At 37.6% G+C, this 23,061-nt stretch overlaps 1 protein-coding gene across 1 annotated transcript in view; it reads right to left on the bottom strand.

Annotated features, from left to right (window-relative positions):
- DNM3 (dynamin 3) overlaps positions 1 to 23,061 on the bottom strand; it is a 533,769-nt gene that overhangs the window by 458,133 nt on the left and 52,575 nt on the right. The gene's annotated exons all lie outside the window — the stretch shown is intronic.

The raw sequence follows: 23,061 nt of genomic DNA, 5'->3' as shown, positions 1-23,061 counted from the left end.
TTTCTTGAAATGCCAGTATATTTAAATGTTTCTCCTCTTTATTCCAAGGTACCATGAACCTCAGTCACATCTCCTTCCCTAGACAAGCTCTCTTACGACAAGGACCTCATTTCTAAAAGGCCAGTATTTGGCACAGTACGGCACAAAGAAGGCGCTCAATAGTGATTTGGTGAGCAAATAAAGTCAGCAATATAGGAATTAAAACTGTGACTGTATTGGAAATACAAATTTTAAGGGTTAATTAGAAAACAAATATGCAAACATTCATAATTAAAGATGTAGGTATCATGTATGTGGTCTATTATTGTCTTACCTGAAAAGGTTTGCTGTTTTGTTTGGTTTTGGTTTTTTTGTCTATTTAATTGACTTTTTTTTCTGTGATCCTGTACCATTGACTGGAAATTTTAAAGGGTAAAAGGAAGAAAGAAAAGTACTCAGTATCTAATAGATGATATGTAGATATACGTATATAGATATATACATATATGTATATAGATTTTTAACATACATATTTTATAAATACCTAGCTATTTCTTATCTTAGTTACCCTTGGGGGCACCTGGGTGGCTTAGTCGTTAAGCGTCTGCCTTCGGCTCAGGTCTTGGTCCCAAGGTCCTGGTATTGAGCCCCACATAGGGCTCTCCGCTCAGCGGGAAGCCTGCTTCTCCCTCTCCCACTACCCCCTGCTTGTGTTCTCTCTCTAGCTATATCTCTCTCTGTCAAATAAATAAATAAAATCTTAAAAAAATAAAAAAGTTACCCTTGACTCTACATTTCTAATGAAAGTTTAGGAAAAATATGTTTATTAGCTCCAAGCCCTAAAATGTATTAAAAGTAGCCAGTGGAAACACCTAACAGAGTTCAATAAATTTTGCTTATTACATAATAGATTCAGCTGACCAAAGAAGGCATACTAATGAGTAAACTTAAGAATTACTTTCTCTATCTACACCTCTCTGACTACAGCAATTAGACTATGTTACCCAGCTGTATATGTCAAGAATAATACCTAAACTACACATCCACCAACATCAGTAAACTGATAGTGTGTATCTAAGGTTACAATTTTATTTATAGTCCAAACTGTCTGTTGTGCTAAAATGATTGGTGGCTCCCTTCTTCATTTAGAGTAGATAGCATCTCAAAGCACATTTGCCTCAGCAGCAATGTTTACTCTTTTTCCTGAGACCTAATAGCATGCTTTATAAACAAGCACAGAAGCTTTTGAAAATTTAAGAAGTCCAAAGGAGAACAGACCATTAGGTTGAAAATAAAACAATCAAGACTGGGGGTGCTTGGGTGGCTCAGTCAGTTAAGTGGCCAACTCTTGATTTCACCTCAGGTCATGACTTCAGGGTCTTAAGACTGAGCCCCACATCGAGCCCTGAGTTGAGCCCCGCCTCAAGGCCCACAACTGGCTCCGCGCTCAGTGTGGAGTCTGCTTGAGAGTCTCTCTCTCCCTCTCTCTCTGCCCCTCCCCCAACTCATGTGCAAGCTCTCTCTCTCTCTCTCTCAAATAAATGAATAAATAAATAAATAAATAACAATCAAGAGTGGCAGGAACTACTAATAAATCATGGCCATGAGAGTTTAAGATAGTATTTAACATGGGAAACAGAACACAGAAATATTAATAGAGTAACTAACTTTATTCAAATCTGAATTTTTTCATCTTTACTAGAATTTTATTAGATAAATATATAATATTTGTAGCTGTGAAGTGCTTTTAAAAACTTCTTTTTCGGTATAGCATGGTGGTTAAGAGCACAGATTCTAGCACTGAAATGCCTGGGTTTGAATTCAGGATCCACTACTTTTTGGCTCAGTTTCTCATCTGTAAATTGTGAGTGGGTTGGGGGTAGAATAATAGGAATAATATAATCCTTAATATTCTGGTGGCATTGTGATATGCAACTCAAATTTTCTTCAGATTTGAGAAAGGTAAAATGATGTCTGAAACTTGGGGTGCCTGGGTGGCTCCGTCAGTTAAATGTCTGCCTTTGGCTCAGGTCATGATCTCAGGGTCCTGGGATCGAGCCCTGCATCAGTCTCCCTCCTCAGCGGGGAGTCTGCTTCTCCCTCTGCCTCTCACTCGTGCTCATTCTCTCTCTCTCTCTCTCTCAAATAAATAAATCTTTAAAAAAAATGATGTCTGAAACTTAAACTGTGTAATGGAATCTGAAGTAGCACGTGGAATCAAACATACTATTTCTGTAGCAAAACAAATGAATATTCACAGTAATAGAGATAAAAACATACTTTGAATAGCCTCACATCATTCAGGTCAAGTTTGACAGTAAATGAGTTTAGGTCAGTCAATATAAGTTTTGCAAAATGAGTTACAAAAATAATATTTACTTTTCAGATCATTTTGCATTCTGAAATTGTAGACAAGAAAATTGAAGCACACACTTAAGCACATAGTAAGTGGTCAAAAAATTTCAGCTGCCATCATCACCATCATCATCGTCATTACCACAATTTTTAGAAGAAATAGTCGTAAGTTATCCTGAAATTTACTTATAATTAATCACACAAATTTGTTCCAAAATGTAATATATCTCCATAGCAATAAGTAGTGATTATCTTTTGCTAGCCATAAGTATGTGACTTTAGGGTAAGCTAGATCTAGTTTTTCATACTGTATCTCAAGTTTTGAGTGATGTGAGAAGGAAAGTGTATCAAAATAAACACCTATAAATTTAACTTTTTCATCTGCTTCCTAGAAAGTCATCAGCTACCTAAAGGCTTCATTCTCTACGAGCTCTCACTATTGTTCTGCTGCCTTCCATGAGAAAGGTTAATACAAAACATGGAATGAAAGCTTAAACCAACAAAAGAATCAACACACATTCCAACCACAGTGTGCTCAATTCAAATACAGAATGAAATGAACCCCCTGGCATCTAGAGTATTCCACAAGCGTGTGGCAAGTGTTATTTCTAGCCACTTAAAAGCACCAGTGAAAAGAGCTCAAATGCTTAGAAAAGAAAAGATCTCCATTCCCATGAGGAGAGGCATTTATTAGCACTTAATGGCCTTCTTTCATTGCCTTTCCACTGACGCATCTCTAATTGTTCCAATTATAATTTCAAGTAAAAATACCAATAATGCTAAAGCCTATAGTTCAGTGTATGCATTGTGAAAAGAGAGTCTTTAACAGCACAAATCAGATATGACAACATGGGATCTGGGCAGGCAGTACACAATAAAGAGAAAGGAGGTGGTAGAGAATGAGCACTGGTCAAGAACCCAGCTTAGGCTCTAGCTGTGACCTCAACAGGCCATTTAATCTGTAAGAGATTCAGTTTATTTTATTTTTCCTTTTTTTTTCTATGCTAATTTTTTTATTATGTTATGTTAATCACCATACATTACATCATTAGTTTTTGATGTAGTGTTCCATGATTCATTGTTTGTGTATAACACCCAGTGCTCCATGCAGAACGTGCCCTCTTTAATACCCATCACCAGGCTAACCCATTCCCCCACCCTCCTCCCCTCTAGAACCCTCAGTTTGTTTCTCAGAGTCCACAGTCTCTCATGGTTCATCTCCCCCTCCGATTTCCCCCCCTTCATTTTTCCCTTCCTGCTATCTTCTTCTTTTTTTTTTTTAACATATAATGTATTATTTGTTTCAGAGGTACAGGTCTGTGATTCAACAGTCTTACACAATTCACAGCGCTCACCATAACAGTCAGTTTCTACATCATTAAGATGTGAGAACTAAACTAATGTCTTCCAATGCCTCTACCACTTCCAAAATTCTATCAACCTCTGAATGCTAGAGGTAAATCAAGATACACATTCTCAACAATCTAAGGCTTCTTGTTTTCACTTTCATAACTGGGAATGTTAGTATCCAGTTTAAGTCCAGTGAATGCAAGGACTATGTCTTATATAATCCCCACTACCATGCACGGCATATAGCAGGTGTTCAAAAATATTAGGGAGAATAAGAAAAACGGAAGCAGGCAGTAAAGCAAGAAGGCATGAAGGCACAAAGCTAGGAAGGCAGGATGAAACTGGCTTAATAATTTAATATGACTAGAGCACTGCATGTAAGAGGACAATGATGAAAGACAGCTTGGATATGGGTTTCCTACTTTTAACAAAGATCATATTAGGGAGGGCCTGGGTGGCACAGTCAGTTAAGCTCCTGCCTTCGGCTCAGGTCATGATCCCAGGTTCCTGGGATCAAGTCCCACATCGGACTCCCTGCTCAGTGGGGAGGCTGCTTCTCCCTCTGCCTCTGCTTGTTCTCTCTTTCTCTCTCTCTCTCTCAAATAAATAAATAAAATTTAAAAAAAAAGAAAATACTGAGATTTGGGAGTGAGAGAAGAAAAAAGATAGCAATCTCTTGATTCACTGGATGAAAAGCATTTCTAACATGACTTCTAACATTAGCAAACAATATTAACAAAAGAGAAGCACTTTAAATTAATTACATATTTATAAAAATAAATCTATATTACTTTTGTTAATCTGCATATTGTAAATATTCACTAATAGTCATATGTCAATATTCAAAAGTAGAGTGAAATTTCATTTGTCATTGTCCACAGTTTATATTTTCATGAAGTTAACACACAAGATTCGTAACTTATCTCCTGAGTCAACGAGATCTAAGATACAACAAACCAATTTTAAACTATGAAATATGACCAATAAGTAGTCATGAAATCAATTTGTAGATCATGACTAACAAATTTTTTATAATTGAAAGGAATAGAATTGAATAGAAAATATGAGCATATTGGGGCACCTGGGTGGCTCAGTCGTTAAGCATCTGCCTTTGGCTCAGGTCATGATCCCGGGGTGCTGGGATCGAGTCCCTGCTCAGCAGGAAGCCTGCTTCTCCCTCTCCCACTCTCCCTGCTTGTGTTCCCTCTCTTGCTGTGACTCTCTCTGTCAAATAAATAAATAAAAATCTTAAAAAAAAAAAATATGAGCATATCACATACAGAAATGCGAAATATTTCATAAAACTTCTGTTTCAGTTTTATAAACGTGCAGTGGGTCACAATGTAAACTGTATTTCTTACAGTGAGATACAGTCAATGTTTGAAAAACACTAGATGAGTCTTCTCTAGTCCACGTAAGACTGGGTTTGTTTGTGGTATTTTAGATATATTCCAATTCTGTATTTTAACATGAAAAAAACTGTTGTCATTTAATATAGAAACAGAGAATTTTAGAGTTTTAAAGAGTTTTATCAAGAGCTTGAAAATCCTAGATTACTGTATTTTAAGTCCCACTGGGGTTGCAGTTTTAAATAGCGGATTAGTGTAGGCCTCAATGAGAAAATGAGATTTGAGCAATGACTTGAAGGGCTGAGTGAATTAACGATCCCTTGCAGATATGTGCCTGGCATGCTAGAAAGAAATGAACAAAGGGAAGAAATCAAAGATTAGGTCAGAGGGAGAAAAAGGGGTCATTGTAAGGACTCTGGCTTTTTTCTATGTGAAATGGTGAGCTACTATTCTGACTTACATTCAAGAAGAAACAGATTTCATGATAATAAAGGCCATACATGATAAACCCATAGCTAATCTCATACTCAACAGTAAAAAGCTAAAAGCTTTTCCTCTAAGATCAGGAACAAGAAAAGAATCCCTCCCTCCCCACTTTTATTCAACATAGTATTGGAAGTCCTAGCCACAGCGATCAGGCAAGAAAAGGAAAAAAAGACATCCAAATTGGAAAAGAAAAGATAAAACTGTCATTATTAGCAAATGACATGATACCATATATAGAAAACCCTAGATTCCACCAAAAAAACTTTTAGAACTAACAAATGAATTTGGTAAAATTGCAGGATACAAAATTAATATACAAAAATCTATTGTGGGGCACCTGGGTGGCTCAGTCGTTAAGCGTCTGCCTTCAGCTCAGGTCATGATCCCAGGGTCCTGGGATCGAGTCCCACATCGGGCTCCCCGCTCGGCGGGAAGCCTGCTTCTCCCTCTCCCACTCCCCCTGCTTGTGTTCCTGCTCTCGCTATCTCTCTGTCAAATAAATAAATAAAATCTTTAAAAAAAAAATCTATTGTGTTTCTATACACTAATAAAATATCACAGAGAAACCAAGAAAACAATCCCATTTATAATTGCATCAAAAAGCATAAAATACCTAGGAATATATTTAGGAGTAAAAAAAAACCTGTACACTGAACACTATAAGACATTGATAAAAGAAATTGGAGAAGACACAAATAAATTAAAAGGTATTATGTGCTCATGGATTAAAAGAATTAACAGTGTTAAAATGCCCATACTACCCAAAGCAAATACAGAGTCGGTGCAATCCCTATCAAAATTCCAATGGCATTTTTCACAGAACTAGAACACATTATTCTAAAATTTGTATGGAATCACAAAAGACCCTGAAAAGCCAAAGCAATCTTGAGAAAAAACAAAGAAGGAGGTATCACAATCCCAGATTTGAAACTATACTACAAAACTGTAGTAATCAAAACAGCATGGTATCAGCATAAAAACAGACACTAATATCAATGGAACAGAACAGAGAGGTCATAAATAAACCTGCACATATGTGGTCAATTTATATACATTGGTCAATGTAAATGGTTAATTTACAAACAGGAGGCAAGAATATGCAATACAGAAAGTACAGTCTCTTCAATAAATGGTGTTGGGAAAACTGGATAGCCACCTGCAAAAGAATGAAACTGGACCACTTTCTTACATCATACACAAAAATTTAACTCAAAATAGATTAAACACTTGTATGTAAGACCTGAAACCATAAAAATCCCAGAAGGAAAAATAGGCAGTATGCTCTTTAACACTGGACTTGGCAATGTTTTTCTTGCACCTGACTCTAAAGGCAAGAGCAGTGAAAGCAAAAATAAACAAATAGGACTACGTCAAACTAACACCATCAACAAAGTGAAAAGGCAACCTATTGAATGGAAGAATGTATTTACAAATCATATATCCAATAAGGGGTTAATATCCAAAATGCATAAAGAATTCATATACCTCAGTAATTATAAAACAAATTTAAAAAATGGGCAAAGGATCTCAATAGACACATTTCCAAAAAAGACATACAGATGGCAAAGAGACATATGAAAAGATGCTCAACATCACTATTCATCAGGAAAATGCAAATCAAAACCACAATGAGATATCACCTTATACCTGTCAGAATGGCAATTATCAAAAAGACAAGTAAAACAAGTGTTAGCGAGGATACAGAGAAAAGAGAACACTTGTGCACTGTTGGTGGGAATGTAAATTGGTGCAGCCACTATGGAAAACAACATGGAGGTTCTTCAAGAGATTAAAAATAGAACTACCATATGATCCAGCAATTCTACCTCTGGGTATTTACCCAAAGAAAATAAAAACACTAATTTGAAAAGATATATGCACCACTATGATCATTGCAGTATTATTAACATAGAATCAACCGACGTATCCACTGATGGATGAATGGATAAAAAAGATGTATTTGTGTGTGTGTGTGTGTGATAAAATAGTACTCAGCTATAAAAAAGAATGAGTCTTGCCATTTGCAACAACATGTATGACCTTGAGATTATTATGCTAAGTGAGTAAGTCAGACAGAGAAAAACAAATACCACATGATTTTGCTTACACTGTATGTGTAATCTAAAAAAACAAAACCCAGCTTTCATAGATACAGAGAACAGATTGGTGGTTGCCAAAGTGGAGGGGTTTGGGGGGTTAAAATGAGTGAAGGGGATCAAGGAATACAAACTTCCACCTATAAAATAAACAAGTCATAGAGATGTAATGTACAGCATGGGGAATATAGTCAATAATATTATATTATCTTTGATGACAAATGATAACTAGACTTACTGAGACAATAATTTTTCAATGTACATACACAAAGGTCAAGTTACTATGTTGTACACTTGAAACTAATATAATATTATATGTCAATTATACTTCAATAAAAAATAAATAAAAGTAAAAAGATCACTTTGGCTATCAAAAATAAACCGTAGGACTTCTGTCAAAGACAGAAACAGGGAAAACAGGGGCACCTGGGTGGCTCAGTCAATTAAGTGTTCAACTCTTGGTTTTGGTTCAGGTCATGATCTCGGGGTCATGAGATTAAATCCCTCATCAGGCTCCATGCTCAGCATAAAATCTGCTTGAGATTCTCTCCCTCCCCCTCTGCCCCTCTCCTCACACACATCCTCTCCCTCTCTCTAAAATAAATAAATAAAATCTTAAAAAAAAAAAAAGAGGCAGGGAAAACAGCAGATGTTAGACTAATAGAAACAAAACATCATGGATACTTGGACCAAAATCATAGCAATGGAAGTGGTGAAAAGTGGTCAGATTTTGGGCATATTTAAAAATAGAGCCCACCTGGAATTACTCCTGCCTTGCAGCATAAAGTGGTAGGACATTTTTGTGTGTGTGTCCAGAAAGACTTGGGTTCAAATTCCAGCTCTATCGCTCATTGAGTATATACTGTGGTTATCGTATTTTATCTCTCATAAATCTGAGAGTCCAGGTCTGTAAAATAAAAATGGCACCACATACTCTAAAGCATTATTGAAAAGATTAAATAACATGTAGAGAGTACACAGCAGGACTTTAATAAATGTGAGCATCTTTTCTTCCTATTATTGTAATTATTTTGTTAGAGACATATTAGAGTTAGAGACATATTTTGTTAGAGACATACAGAAGGCCCAGAAAGTCATATGTGCTGAACATTTCCTGGAAGTTAAAAATGTTTGATGAAAATGAATTCGATTCCAAAATAAATTGGGTATCTATAAAATATAAAAGATTTGTGCCTTCTTATAAAAAAAAAATAGAAGATTCAGAATCATGCCAGACCCTTCACATTCGAGGACATCAGCAATGAGATTCTGTGCAAAAGTTTCTTGACAATCTGGCTCAGCATTTCATGATGGTGGAACATCAAGAACAGCTCTTGGGGGCAAGAGAGTCTGTTGGTCTTTGCAATGAAAAAAAAAAAATGTTATTTAAAAAGAAACTGTCCTAAAGAAGGATTAAAAGTGTTTTTTTTTACAGAGAGCAACTGAACTACAGCTAAAAACCCTTAGTAATATTTGACAAGGTACTTCATTCATCTCTTCAGCAAATCTTTGAAAGCTATGTTGTAGGGACTGAGAAGAGATTGAACAATCTAGAACAGTCCTTTCCCTCAGTTCACAGTCTAGCGCATCCATCCCTCATTCAACCATCACATACTGAAATCACACTCTACCTACAAACTGAGGAGGTGGGTCACCTCCTAAAATTAAAAACTCTACTTCCAAAACTGCCCATTATATTTCTAGTCTTGAGACTCATGGTTTCCACCTGTACAATTTACTTGTATCCATGCTGATTTTCCTGTCTGTGCAGCCTCTTCACTCTTCAATAAAATTAATTTTGTGTATCACAAATTAAAATCAACTCAAAATACCTCCCTCACTTACTAAGAAACTGTTTCCTAATAACCACTTCGTGTTTTAAAGTCCTCCCTCCTATTCAAGATCCTCTCCTAAATCCAGTTCACAGTAAGTAAATATTGTATGGCTATTCTCATCCCTACCACATACACCAAAAAATAAAAAATAAATCCTCAGCTCCATCAAAACAGGTCTCCCTAGGGATTCTGCCTCAATGTATACCAGATTCCCCAGCTCAACGCTTTTGCTTACTGTGGCTCTCCCAACTTAAATACCTTCTGTCTCTTTAATAGAAGTCATTTCATTCAACTCTCACAACCAGTCTGTGATTTAAGCAAGGCCAGCATTATCTCTATATTGCAAATTAGGAAGCCAAGAATTATTTTTAGGCTTCCTCCTCTCTGCTTATTCAAAAAGGAGAAGTGATATTTGACATGAATTTTGAATGATGAGTAAGCATCTTCCAGGTGGTTAGACGAGGACGAGGACATTTCAAGATGGATGCAAAAAGGCAAGGGAGGTATGAAAGAGAAGTACATATACATGTATGCACACATTCATGTACACACACATTCATGCACACATTTGTGTATGCGCACAAGCTATGAACTGCTCCACTATATTCAAGATCAAGAAATGTCACATCTCTTTGTTTCTCAAATTCAAACCAGTTCAGACTTCAAGGCCAAGATTCATTCATGTCAGTAAGAAATCTAGTATCAGACATGTTTAAGGACTCTTCTTTCAGCCCTTGATTTGTATCAGACCCCAAAGGTGATGCAACAAAAATGTAGTCAAGGCCTTTAGTCAGTGGCCCATGGTGACCCCTACAGGAGATGCTCACTGTCTAAACCCTTGAGGCCCTGTTGACTTAGCCCCATTGGTAGCATCCAGTGCTTACCCTCCATGCCACCCTCCCCAGCCTCTGTACCAAGTTAGCCACAGGGACCTTCACAATGTTTGTCAAAGTCATCTCAGTGTTCAGTCTTCCCTAGTACCCACATAACCACATCCACTTCAGAACCTCCAAGGCACTGCTTCAACTAGAGTACCAGCTTCAACTATCCATAAAAATGCACTATTTCTGATTTCCTCCCCCTGGAAATTTCTTTTTTCTCTGGGAGAAGTCCCCCAATCTTCTAAAGACAACCAGCATTTCTTTCAACAATAATAGAGTTTAGTTATTCTCTCAAAGACTTTAGAAATAGGATGGTCCTAAAAGCTTCTACCATGGATTCTAAGACCGTCAAGAATGTGTTTACCTTCCTTGGGAATAAGGAGGATTCCATCTTTAGGAATGGAGTACAGAGTCTCCCATTCCCAAGAACAGAATATATGTGTCTTTTAATGATGCAGAACAAACAATAGTGTTGTATTTTCCTAGCTTGCTACAGTAAATTCTTGATAAGTGACCCTGTTACATATCTAACCAATTTTACGTCTTTTCTTCTCCAATTAGATCACAGGTACCTAGTAAAATTCCCACAGTAGACACTCGTATATATTCTGCATATATTATAGCTGATTATTATAGAGGCCCATATTTTTGACATATCACAAACCAAACTGTCCCTTAAAGTATAGCTAGGTGCAACAGATATAACAAAGCTTATAGAATAGATATAAGGATTATCTTTTTAGCCTAGCATTAAAAGGCATCACATTATCTCTAAGTAAAAATCAAGTCTAAGTTGGGGCACCTGGGTGGCTCAGTCGGTTCAGTGTCTGACTTCGGCTCAGGTCCTGATCTCAGGGTCCTGGGATTGAGCCCAGCATGGGGCTCCACACTCAGCAGGGAGTCTGCTTGTCTCTCTCATTCTCCTTCTGCTCTCCCTCCCCCCAGCTCATGCTCTCTCTCTCTCTTTCTCAAATAAATAAATAAAATCTTTTTTAAAAAAAATCAAGTCTGTGTCTCTGACAGATTCTAAACTTGGTCAATAAAATATTTTCCACCAAGCACCAATGTGTCACAATAAATGCAGGACCCATGAACTCAAGTCTAGTGGAGAATGAATTCTAGCTCTGAGCTTATTTTTCCCTTAGTAGAACACTTTAAACATACAGAACACTTTAAACAGTTTAAAACAAAAATAAAAACTTTAAAACATTTAAGGTCTCTGTAGAACTTCCAGCTATTACCCCTTTTCAACTTAAGATTACTTAAACTCCCTTTTCTAACAGTAAGTTTCAGGTCTACAAGTTAAATTTTCAAGTTCCAAGCTCAATTAAAACCTCCAACCAAAATATCTTCTTCAATCGATTCCCACATCAACCAAGTGCTCCAATGAAAAGACAACAGGTTACAGGAGAAAAAAAGAGTTCAGTCCCAACACTAGCTCTAGGGTCTTAAACAAGTTACTGAACCCCTGTTCTCTCATTTGTAAAATAGCGATAGTATGCTGGTCTTCCTCCAACATAGTTGTGTCATATTTTCTTAAATATGACAATGTCTTGGGAAAGCTCTCTACAAATTGTAGTGTCAAAAAAAAAAAAAAGCAAGGTGGTATTATTGTCAACAACCATCTGGGAGCATAAATTTAACAAAAAAAAAAGTTATCTCCAGAAAAATAAAATTCAGAAAGAGAGCACCAAATACAAAGGAAAAATAAACAAAGTGATTTTTAAGTTACAGTATTCGCTACTCTCCATTCTGTGACATCAAACTATATACATAAGACATTTCTTAAAAATTAGCCACACTATACATCTTGTTTCACTCAGTGAGAACTTCTCTTTATGGTATTACCCGATTTTCACCCCAGTTCAACCCTTTAAAAAAGTTTTCTTAACATACCTGTTGTAGAAAATTTTCACTCAGAACACACACACACACACACACACACACACACACACACACAAAAATACAAGTAGTTCTTTACCAGTAAGAGTATTTTTATATGCCCAGTCCCTGACAGACACCTGACAACCTGTCACTGAAGCAACTGTTGATAAAATAATAAGAGATTTAAGTCTCTGATCAATTTTTAAAAAACAGTTTCTCCTTTTTAACAAAGATTATCACTCCTGAACACATTTCTACAGAGTCAGCAACACTCTAGGTCATTACTTTGATTTTAAGCCATTGTCCAGATTTCAGACTCTTGCCTGTAAAAGACAAAAACATTTCTCACATCAGGAATTTTGGATCTTAGAAGGTTTCAAGGTTTGTCCTTCCTGAATGTCAACAGGGCTACCACAATTCAATAATAAGCATTTTTACTTTCAATTTACCATAGTCTGATTTTGTTCCCTGGCAATTCTGAAAGGATAATTAAAATACTCATATCTTTTAAGTGGTAAAAGAAATATACTGGACCTTTCATATTTGATTTTTAATAATTTCTATTCTAGATTACCATTTCAATTAAAGGTATTAAATGGAAAAAATACTACACGTCAGAATAAAAAAAGATGAATATTTGCTACTCCAAAGCTGATAAAAATTAATGTATTCTCCAAGGTCAGAGGACAGTCTGGGATAGGGTTGTTTTAATCTTTAAAAAATCCTGTCTATTAATTAACTTTTTTATGATCCCACAAGGCAATAAAGACTTCAAATGTTTTAAAATGTGCTATGGAAATACAAACTTGAACTGACAACAAGAAGCTTCCTTAACATTCCCTTCCTCTAGCACCAGGTCTTCTATCCCATCCACACATCACAGCTCTATCTCAGCAATTTCTGTAAGAAGCACTAACTCTGGGGCATCCTCCAAAGAGATAATAACAGAGTGAGAGACTCTGTGGGAAAGGCCCCAGCTAAACTTTAATTGCCAAAATTTTATTTTAATGGAAAACTATAAAATATAGTTAGTATTTTCTTGTTGGCATTCTTAACACAAAGTATACCAAGTATTTAAACATCTCTCAATAAATTTAAAACACCAGTTATTATATTAGGCTAAAACATGGTGATGCCCACGGTGGATATTAAAGAGGCCTGAAAACCCTGCACAAATTCTGAGCTTTTTTTATGACTATTATTGTGTCCTTCGGAGGCATTTTACAACGTGCCTATCTTTCCCTTTGCTACCAGAACACTGGGTGCCACTTCTCCCTGCCACCAGTGCCCGCTCTTAACCACGCCTTCCCTGTAGTTCCTACTTGGTAGTGGGCATCAAGGTCAGATAACCCCGAGTTAGGAGAGTTGTCTGAAAGTGGGGTGTTGTGGGCAGCAGCCAGCATTGTTCACCTAAGGGCAACCCAGAGGGGCTTTGCTATATTACCTGGGTTACTCACAGCCTATTTAATTCACCTCTTGTCTCCCAGAGCTGTCTTTTCTCAGCGTTATATGGAAAATCAAGGACGTGAAATGCTTTCTACAACATAATACACCATATCGTTAAACTGTCAAAATTATAAAATTGAGGACAAAAGCATTTTTGCATTTCTGCATTCCAGCCAGGTGAGGTGAGACTATAATGATACCATCTCTTATATACACTGAACTCTATACATTTCAAAGCAGTGACAATATACACACACTGTGGACTTCAGTTCTCCTGACAGGAAAGAAGCTAAGTACAAGGGCTCTTAGTACCCACCTGCTACAGGGAAGAAAGAGACAAGGAGGGATTAAGGGACTCATGTGCTGTCACAGGAGCTCACTAATGACCGAGCTGAGGCTATAGCTTGATATTCTGATATCCCATCCTGAGCTTCTTCTAAAGAAAGAACTGCCTCCCAAAGAAGTTAGTTGCCTTACACATCAAGTCCTCTCTCCAGGGATCCCTACCACTTTCGAAATTCATGTCACGAACACATTAAGAGGAATATATCAAGAAATTTTATTCTCTACTTTTTATAGAGGTTCATCAGTTTACATTAGGAAAAAAATATTTGTTGAGATCACAGGTTAAGCTAGAGTGAGGAAGGAAGTTGGGGTGAGAGGGAAAACCAAAGGGCTCAGATCTTAGACTTCTGAGGGCAAAATAGAAAAAGTAAAGAGTTATGGAGTGCCTGGGTGGCTCAGATGGTTGGGCGTCTGCCTTCGGCTCAGGTCATGATCCTGGGGTCCTGGGATCGAGCCCCACATCGGGCTCCTGGCTCAGCGGGAAGCCTGCTTCTGCCTCTCCCACTGCTCATGCTCTCTCTCTCTCTGTGTCTCAAATGAATAAATAAAATCTTTAAAAAAAAAAAAGAAAAAGTAAAGAGTTAGAAACAGGATAACACTATAAATGCACAGAGACAGAGTTAAAGCCCCATTTAGAATAGTCTGCATGCTAGTAGATATACATGTAACATCACTCCGACATCTTTGAAAGAAAGATCTTGGTACAGCTATGCATTTGTGCTGAGAACACCCTTCCTTCCTGCTCTGATATCTCCTTGCAACCAGACTCTCTCCCACATTTTCAACCTCCCCTCTTAAGTGGTTCTTAGAAGAGTGTCCCAGTTCTTCATCTGGGGAGAAGAAACAAGCAAGCAAAGGACCTCCACCCTTTCCCTCTATCCTCATTTCACTCATCCCCTCCCACTCAGTGTCACCCCTCACTGCTCCCTCTACAACCAAGTTTCTCAGAAGAGGATTCTAAAATCATGCCTCCCTGACTTCTAACACACACCTCCACCACTGAAATTTAGGCCAATCTCCTACTTTACCCTTGAGGCTGCCCTCACCAACAACGCTATTTCTAAAAGCAGTGGTGCTCCCAGAATTTATCTTCCTTTGTTCTTTCAGCAAACTTGATATGGCTGACCTCCCTCTTCCTCTCTCCTCTCCTCTCTTGATGCTTTCTCAGCTAACCTCCCTCACTCCATCCCCTCCCACTCTTCCTCCTCCTCCTCCTCCTTAGTGTCCCCCATTGTACACTCCTTGGATTCCTATCAGCCATCTTCTCACTCTAGCTGTTCTCCCTCAGGGGTTTCATGGGCTCCCTGCTAGTAGTTTCCACTCACGAATCTGCAGTCCTGATCTCTCTTCTGAGCTCCAAACTTCTACTTGTTATATCAATATATCACAAGCACTCCAAACTCATCATGCCCAAATGGAACCCACTGCTTTCCCAATCTCTTCCTCCTTGATTTTGGTGGTTGTTTTTTTTTCCTATAATAGTGAATGGCACCACCACCCAAGCAAAAATTTGGAAGTTCTCCTTGATTTTCTCCCCATCCCTTATTGTCTTAACTCAAGCCCTTGTAAAGTATGCATTGCCAATCCTCCTCCACTTGGCAATCTCTTCTTTTGCCATACGCTGAACTCTCGGCAGTGCCCTGGAGATTATTCAGTCTTTTTCTTACACCCTTGCTTTTGCACAGTCTCCTCTACCTGGAGACCCCTCCCCACCGGCCCCCATATCCTTCAAGACTCAGCTCAGCGATCAGCCCCTACAAGACTTCTGTTACTCTGCCGAGGCTCGGCTATGATATCCCTGCTCTGAATTATGTATTATTTGTAGAAACCTATATTATAGAGCCAACTATGTTATGTCCGTCTATTTTCCATCTTCCCAACCATCCTGTTAACTCCTAGAAAGCAGGAACCATGTCATCCTCATGTATCCAAATTTTAGTGTAATTCCTGGTACATCATAGTCCCTCAATTAATGTTTTACAAATGAATAAAAAATCAAACCCTGGGTAACTACCATTGTCCACATTTCTGTGCTTCCTTGTCATTTGTTAGTACTGCAAAATCAAACCCATTCTTGATTGCCCCGTTCAAATATCATTTCACTTATGAAACCGTCCCTGATTCCCACCTCCTCTCTTATTTCTCACTTTTCTTATGGTGATTAACTGCATTGCAAAGTAGACAAAGAAATCTGAGCACTTACTCTTCTATTATGCTACTGTTCTATTATAGGAGGCTTCAAGTAAAGGATAATTTAATTCATCTTTAAGACTAGTGCTTTCCTTACTTGGGACTTGTTAGAGGAAGGCACGTTCACATTTGAAAGAACCCAAAAGCAACACACTAGCAAAAACCTCCCCTGCACTAAAACTCAGCAGCATCTCACAATAGAGCTTTCAAAAGGAGTTACAGATCCTGTGTGTAGTGCTGCTTACAAGCCATCACATGGCAACAGCGGGCCCAACACACCAGCACCAAATCCGAGACAAAGAGCAGCGATGAAGCCAGCTCTGTTCCTGCTGACGCCACGGAGGCCACTGCTCTCTCAGCTGGGCTAACAACAACCAGGCAGCGCAGCCAGGCAAGCGAGCAGAGGAGCATCCCGGAGCAGTGGTTCGCCGCACTCGAGGGCACTGCTGCCCTACTTCACTTTAGCTTCAAGGACACCGCATCATCCCCTTCTCCTAAAAAGTAAATAGCATAACCTCCTCTTCAATTAACAAGATTAAAATGAAACTGTGATTGGAAATAATACAGGAGTCCCTCCCTTATCCACGGGAGATACATTCCAAGACTCCCAGTGAATGCCTGAAGCCACGAATAGTACGGGACCCCATATATACTGTTTTTCCTACACATACATACCTATGATAAAGTTTAACTTATAAACTAGGTACAATAAGAGATTAACAACAAATAATAATAATAAAATAGAATAATTATAACAATATACTATAGTAAAAGTTGTGTGAATGTGATCTCTCATTTAAAATACCTTGTGCTATACTCACCCTTCTTCCTGCGATGTGAGATGATAAAATGCCTACATGATGAGATGAAGAATGTGACTGATACAGGTATCATGACATGGCATGAGGCTACTATTGACCTTCTGATGATCTGTCAGGAGGATCATCTGCTTCCAGACCATGGCTGACTGCGGGTAACTGAAACCGCAGAAGCAAAACTATGGATAAGGAGGAACTACTGTATAAACATCCAAAAAGAGGGGACCTATCAGACAATGGAATACTAGTAATCATTAAGAATGGTGTAACAGAATAATTGATATAAAAAAATCACTCTCTACTATTAAGTGAAAAATCAAATTAGTAAGCCTAAATGTATAATGTATCTAATACATGTATGTGTATATATATATTCCATTTTCAAATCATATAACATAACAGTATAATATAACATAAGAGAAGTCTATGCCTAAATATTAAAAGTGGTTAACTTCTGGGTGACTAGATTATGGGTAGTTTTTATCTCCTTATCATTTTAACTGTTTTCTAAATATACTTCAATGAACATGTATTTCTTTAATAAGGCAAAACAAGTTTCCGAAAATGAAATCATCTCTTGATTAAATTCTAGAAATCTCTAAACTTTCATAAGCATATTCCATTTTTTATTTATATCCTAAAGACTTAAAGTAATTTTTTTTTAATCTCAGTCTTACTGGGTCTTAGAGGTGATGGAGCTAGATTTATAGGATCACTAAATCCACAAAATGTCATGGTATGCTCTATAAAAAGCTTACTTGTGAAACATGGTTCAAAATGAAAACAATAATAAGAAATGCCCTAATTTTAAAATAATTTCTTATTCAGAAAAAAGGTTGCAACAAAGTCAGAAAACCAAGGTTAAATTCTACCACTGGCCAATTAGAACAAAGATCATATTTTTATTATGTTCATCTATAAAATATAGAAAATGCCAGATTGTTAGCAGTAAAGTAAGCTCCTGTCAGATGTTAGATTCTACCTTCAAATTAATGAATGAGATGATTTGAAAAGATTCATTTTTTATTCATTTAGCAGATATTTATTAAGCAAGCATTCACTATGGAATAGCATGTGCTAATTTAGGTTTCCAACCAAAGAAGCAATTCTCCACAGCATTTCCCTTACTTAGAATCAAAAGATTGACAAAAAGTAGACATGATTATTCTCTACTGTCAAATCTCTGACATCTGTTCTACTCATTAAAGATCTACCCTTAAAAAAATAAATAAATAATAAATAATAATAAAGGTCTACTACCCTTGACATCTGTGGAGTAGGATAATAGCTTAAGTTGGTGAGAAAAAAAAGTCTTCAAATAAAGGATTGGGGGAGGGGAAGCTTATATTAAGTAGAGAAAGGATCATAGTATGAAATTTAAATTAGACATTTGGAAGGGGCAAAACAAATCCTACTTCATAAAAAGTCTTGTTTGTTGTTTGTTGTTCATTTTTAATGTGCACACTTGACAAAATAAAAAAGATGGCAACTTAACATCCACTGCCAAAGTCTGGGGGGTTTTTTTGTTTGTTTGCTTTTTAATTGACTTATGAAACTCAGCAGTCTGGGAGCCGTTGGTTCCGAGAGCATTTTAGCCACCCATTTTGGCTGATCTATAATCTGGAACCCTGCCCCTAACACAATGTCACACATATAGAAGATGCTCAAAAATTACTTGTTCAATGAAGAAATGTAGACCTGTTTCATAAAGAAGGTATGGCTTGGGTACCACCTGAAGATGGTCAAAAAGAAGACTTGAAGAAGGTTTGAAAATGAATCAAGAAATAAAGCAATACACTGAGGTATAAGTAAGGGAGCCTGACCCTAGAGAGCAAGATTTCCCAACACTGCATACTAGTTTGTAATTCATTGTTAACACTACCTAAAATCCTAACACCAGGTTAGACATATTTGGATGAATATCTACTCTTCTTTGAAAATGCAAATAATTTGGAGACGACTAAGGAATGCAACTGTCTGACATGACTGTTGTACCAGAAAAATTACAGGAATTTTGTCATAGTGCTTATTAAATATGTAAAATATAATTATATACTTAAGATTATGACATATCTTTATGATAACTTAAAACTTAGCTTATTTAGCTACTTTATGTGCCTGCATATAAATAATACACTGGCGGGGCGCCTGGGTGGCTCAGTTGGTTAAGCGACTGTCTTCGGCTCAGGTCATGATCCTGGAGTCACAGGATCGAGTCCCGCATCGGGCTCCCTGCTCGGCAGGGAGTCTGCTTCTCCCTCTGACCCTCCTCCCTCTCATGCTCTCTGTCTCTCATTCTCTCTCTCTCAAATAAATAAATAAAATCTTTAAAAAAAAAATAATACACTGGCTTACATTTCAACTTATATTAGATCAAATCTCCAAAAACCACTGGATTTTTTAATCAAAATTGGTCAAATATTAAACAATTAAAATAATTTTGGGTATATGACACTGTAGTGATGAATACATGATACTACACATTGTTAAAACCTATAACACTTTACAGCACAAAGAGTGAACGTGAAGGTATGCATTTTTTTAATCAATGACCCCAGAATGAAATGCAGAATGTGACAAAACACTCTAATGTATAAAACAACCTCACTGAAAAGTGTAGAGGGGGAAAGTGCTGACCTAAATAACTGGAAATGAGTGAAATCTACAAGAGTAAAGGCAAAAAGGAACTGCATATAACCACTTTTTTCTGGCTGATAAAGCTGGAAACCCCCCCACCCCCCGCTCCCAGGGATACAAGTTAACAATTCTGTTACTGCTATACATGTGTACTGGAATGAACAATTAAGTAAATAAATGGATGGCTGGAGCCAAGTTTCTTACTGTTGGAATGAGAAATTACAGATAATCAGGAAGAGTAGGCTAGAATTATCCATGTGGTAATGGATTAGAGTTGGAGATATGCACTCATTTACTTTAACATAAAAGCAGATGGGCATATACAGAAATATTTATAAATACATGTATATACACAGCTTTTATATATACAGATACATATACACATATATATCTCCCTGCTCTGTCAGCTGAGAGGGCCTAGAAGCAACTACATACCACTAGCAATGAGCACACCGTCCAGATCTTGGTTTCTAATACCATTCTCCATAAAAGGAACCAGGGCTCCTTGGAGAAATAGCTGATTCTGGAACTAGGACAGGAAATATAAAAGATGATCCTGGAGCATCTTACAGTGATAGAAAGCAAAGAAGTGCTCAAAACATACACATGCTCATGCACAATGATGGAAGTTTGTCAAAGGGATGCAGGAGCCAACTGAAAGAACACCCAAGGGAACAGTTTGAGTGACCAAATAAAGTACTGTTGGATTATAACCCAAAGTATAAAATAAATATCCATGAGTCCATTTTGATATAAATAAATAACAAAATAAATAACTGAATGAAGAAGAAACAAATCTGCCATGCAGAAGAATTCCAAGTAATTTGCATAAACAATCTACCCTCTGGGAAGAGGAGCAGAATGCCCACTCCTTAAGTGTAGCGACCTCTGCCCAAAGAATACAGTAGGGACAGGAAGAAACCTGGCAAACATTACCTCAGTCAGATGCTAATGGTCAACATCAATAGTAACAAGTCATGCTGGGCACCTGGGTGGCTCAGTTGGTTAAGTGTGACTCCTGATTTCCGCTCAGGTCAAGATCTCAGGGTCGTGAGATCAAGCCCCACATTGGGTTCTGCACTCAGTGGGAAGTCTGCTTGAGATTCTCTCTCCCTCTCCCTTTGCCTCCTCACCCCCCTGTGCACATGAGCGTGTGCATACTCTTGGCCCTCTCTCCAAAATAAATAAATCTTTAAAAAAATACTAGTAAGTCGTGCCGATAGTATGTACCTTTGATATGATGTAATGAAAAGGGCAATTTCCCTCTCTGGTCTTTCACCCAAAAACATATAACCCCATGATAAAAACATCAGACAAATTCCAATTAAGAGACATTCCACCTCGGGGCGCCTGGGTGGCTCAGTTGGTTAAGCGACTGCCTTCGGCTCAGGTCATGATCCCGGAGTCCTGGGATCGAGTCCCACATCGGGCTCCCGGCTCAGCGGGGAGCCTGCTTCTCCCTCTGACCCTATCCCCTCTCATGCTGTTTCTCTCTCTCTCTCTCAAATAAATAAATAAAATCTTTAAAAAAAAAAAAAAAAAGAGACATTCCACCAAATGCCTGATCGGTACTCTTCAAAACTATCAATATCATGAAAAATAAGAGAAGTCTGATAAACTGTCATAGTCAGGAAGACCCTAAACAGACATGATCACCAAGTGAAGTATGCTATCCTGGATGGGATCCTGGAATAGAAAAAGGCCAGGAGGTAAAAAAAAAAGAAAATATGAATAAAATATGGACTTTAATTAATAAAAAATACATCCATATTGGTTTGATAATTGTAACAAATGCACTGTACTCATGTAAGATTTTAGTAATAGTGGAAATTGGGTGTGGGGTATATGGAAGCCTTCTGCACTATCTTTGTTGGCCATCCCAGCAGTTTGGTTGCAAAACCATATAATAAAGTCAGTTACATAGAAAGATTTTCAGTAACTAATATATTTTTAAGAACCAGATTTTTTCCCACCAACAGTGTAAGAGGGTTCCCCTTTCTCCACAACCTCTCCAACATCTGTTGTTTCTTGCCTTGTCAATTTCTGCCATTCTAACTGGTATCTCTGTATACTATACAGATACTGTAAGGTGGTATCTCAATGTGGTTTTGATTTGAATTTCCCTGATGGCTAATAATGATGAACATTTTTTCATGTGTCTGTTAGCCATTAGTATGTCTTCTTAAAAAGTGTCTGTTCATGTCTTCTGCCCATTTTTTGACTTGATTATTTGTTTTTTGGGTGTTGAGTTTGAGAAGTTCTTTATAGGTCTTGGATACCAGCCCTTTGTCTGCAGTGTCATTTGCAAAAATCTTCTCCCATTCCGTGGGTTGCCTCTTTGTTTTGTTGACTGTTTCCTTTGCTGTGCAGAAGCCTTTTATCTTGATGAAGTCCCAAAAGTTCATTTTCACTTTTGTTTCCCTTGCCTTTGGAGATATGTCTTGAAAGAAGCTGCTGTAGCCAATGTCGAAGAGGATACTGCCTATGTTCTCTAGGATTTTGATGGATTCCTGTCTCATGTTGAGGTCTTTTATCCATTCAGTTTATCTTTGTATATGGTGTAAGAGAATGGTCGAGTTTCATTCTTCTGTATATAGCTGTCCAATTTTCCCAGCACCATTTATTGAAGAGACTGTCTTTTTTCCATTGCATATTTTTTCCTGCTTTGTCGAAGATTATTTGACCATAGAGTTGAGGGTCCATATCTGGGCTCTCTATTCTGTTCCATTGGTCTATGTGTCTGTTTTTGTGCCAGTACCATGCTGTCTTGGTGATCACAGTTTTGTAATATAGCTTGAAATCAGGCAATGTGATGCCTCCAGCTTTGTTTTTCTTTTTCAGCATTTCCTTGGCGATTCGGGGTCTTTTCTGATTCCATACAAATTTTAGGATTGTTTGTTCCAGCACTTTGAAAAATGCCGTTGGTATTTTGAAAGATGGCGTTGAAGGTATAGATGGCTCTGGGCAGCATAGACATTTTAACAATGCTTATTCTTCTGATACAAGAGCATGGAATGTTTTTCTATCTTTTTGTGTCTTCTTCAATTTCTTTCATGAGTGTTCTGTGGTTCCTAGAGTATAGATCCTTTACCTCTTTGGTTAGGTTTATTCCAAGGTATCTTATGGTTTTTGGTGCTATTGTAAATGGAATCAATTCTCTAATTTCTCTTTCTACAGTTACATTGTTAGTGTATAAGAAAGCAACTGATTTCTGTGCATTGATTTTGTATCCTGCCACATTACTGAATTGCTGTATGAGTTCTAGTAATTTGGGGGTGGAGTCTTTTGGGTTTTCCACATAAAGTATCATATCATCTGCAAAGAGAGTTTGACTTCTTCTTTGCCAATTTGAATACCTTTTATTTCTTTTTGTTGTCTGATTGCTGTTGCTAGGACTTCTGTGCTATGTT

This window comes from Leptonychotes weddellii, chromosome 6 (assembly GCF_054177405.1).
Source record: "Leptonychotes weddellii isolate Sample4059 chromosome 6, ASM5417740v2, whole genome shotgun sequence".
In the NCBI taxonomy this organism is placed as follows: Eukaryota; Metazoa; Chordata; class Mammalia; order Carnivora; family Phocidae; genus Leptonychotes; species Leptonychotes weddellii.
This window is presented reverse-complemented; position numbering and strand designations above follow the sequence as displayed.